General features: G+C 37.9%; 1 non-coding gene across 1 annotated transcript; it reads right to left on the reverse strand.

Annotated features, from left to right (window-relative positions):
- Window positions 1-1,475: 1,475 nt before the first annotated feature.
- Window positions 1,476-1,547, reverse strand: trnae-uuc (transfer RNA glutamic acid (anticodon UUC)). The gene has a single exon. It is a non-coding gene; the product is annotated as a tRNA-Glu (tRNA).
- Between the last annotated feature and the right edge of the window lie 398 nt (window positions 1,548-1,945).

Here is a 1,945-nt window from a genome sequence, read left to right on the forward strand (position 1 = left end):
GCACCATTTAGAGTTAACAAAAACTGCGAGACCACCTCCTCTTTTGTTGCCGCTCTGTTTGCCTCTGTCCACTCGCACTAGTGAGAACCCAGGCAGTTCAAGTGAGCTGTCCGGTATATTTTTATTCAGCCAGGTCTCGGTGAGGCAAAGCAAGCTACACTCTCTGTACTCTCGCTGGCTGCTAGCTAAAGCTATAAGTTCATCCACTTTGTTGCAGAGTGACCTCACATTCCCCATAATAATTTTTGGGAGAAATGGTTTAAATCTCCTACGTTTTTCTCGATGCTTCACTCCTGCTCGACAGCCCCTCCTGCGCCTCCTCAGGTCTTGGGGGATTTCAGGTTTTATACCAAGAAGCAGACTTGTTCCCTTGAGAGCTAACAGTTGCTCTCTTGTATAGATGCCACAGAAACGTATATTTTCTGATGCAGTTTCCATAATCTCCATATGTCTTTCCACAGGAATTCGAAAAACCCAACTCATACACTTTCATCCGTTATCAGAGAGAAAGCATAGATCTTGATTTGACTTGGATTAACAGATGATAATTCAGTAAAAAACTTGCAAAAAACAAAAAAACAAACAGAGGAGCTGCTGTAACAGGCTGCCACCTAACAGGCGCCATTCTAGAAAGGAGACCAGAGAGATTTCTTGAGACCATAGAGCTGCATTCTTGTAATGTAGAGGTTGATACGTTTCGCCCCTGCAGCCTTGAAAGCTGGAAGACATAAGTGCTGCCATAAGAATTCTTCCATTGAACCACCAATGCTGTGTGAGACTAAAGGTCTTGGTAGACTACCCTAAATCCAATGGACCAATTGCAAAAAGGTCGACCATACAGGGCAACTGCTTTCCTAGTTAAATCTGCAGGCAAAAATGGAAATGTTTATTTTGGAAAGATTAATTTATCATTTCACTAAGCTTCATTATCCTATCTCACAGGAATATTATTTACCTGGTTCACCATTTAAGTTCAGCAGGTTACACTATGAACTTATCACTAAAAAGCAAAGTTCAAGTTGATATAGTCTTTCTTTTTTAATAAATTTGCAAAAATTTCTACATTTCTGTTTTTTTCTGTCAAGATGGGGTGCTGAGTGTACATTAATGAGAAATAAAATGAACTTTTTTGATTTTGGCAAATGGCTGCAATGACACAAAGAGTGAAAAATTTGAAGGGGTCTGAATACTTTCCGTACCCACTGTAAAAGGCAGTTGCTTTGTAGATATTTGGTGTTCACAAGGTCCAACTGTGACTGTAGCTTTTTAAGTGTCAGGGAATGTTGTGAACCAATCAGATTTAAGACAAATCTTAACACATGCCCTCTCAGAGGACTTTTTCTGAAAGGGTGAAGATGCTGAGCTTCGTTTAATAGCAGAATGTGTCATGTGCTGGAGTCTGGCATGAAGGGGTCATTGCTGCAACTGGAGATACTGCTCTATAACTGGGCATATACAAGCTTATTAAACACAAGATCCCATACCGGGAGTTGAACCCGGGCCACTTGGGTGAAAACCAAGAATCCTAACCACTAGACCATATGGGACTTGAGTGTTGAGCAAGCTACTTAACAAAAAGAATATATATAAGATATAAAACATAAGACTGTAAATAATACTTTATTACAAGTAAACATGTGCAGTCGTCAAATTGTACCACAAAAATCTAATAATATGTATTTAATAATATAAATATAATGATCAATAAAGTTTCATGATTATATTGTATTTTGTTTGATTAATGTGATTCTGAAAATAAACTGAAAATTTACTGATAGACTGAAAATTTACTGATAGAAGACAATTTGATTTGTTGTTTAAAAAATCAATATTTCCATTTTATCTCTTTTTCAGCTCAGTTACAAATCAGACCTGTTTTTAGACTGGTTCGCTCAAAGCACAGGAAGCTAAAATGCTAATAATGAAATCAGTTCATTCCTGCTCC

This window comes from Mastacembelus armatus, unplaced genomic scaffold, assembly GCF_900324485.2.
Source record: "Mastacembelus armatus unplaced genomic scaffold, fMasArm1.2, whole genome shotgun sequence".
Taxonomy (NCBI): Eukaryota; Metazoa; Chordata; class Actinopteri; order Synbranchiformes; family Mastacembelidae; genus Mastacembelus; species Mastacembelus armatus.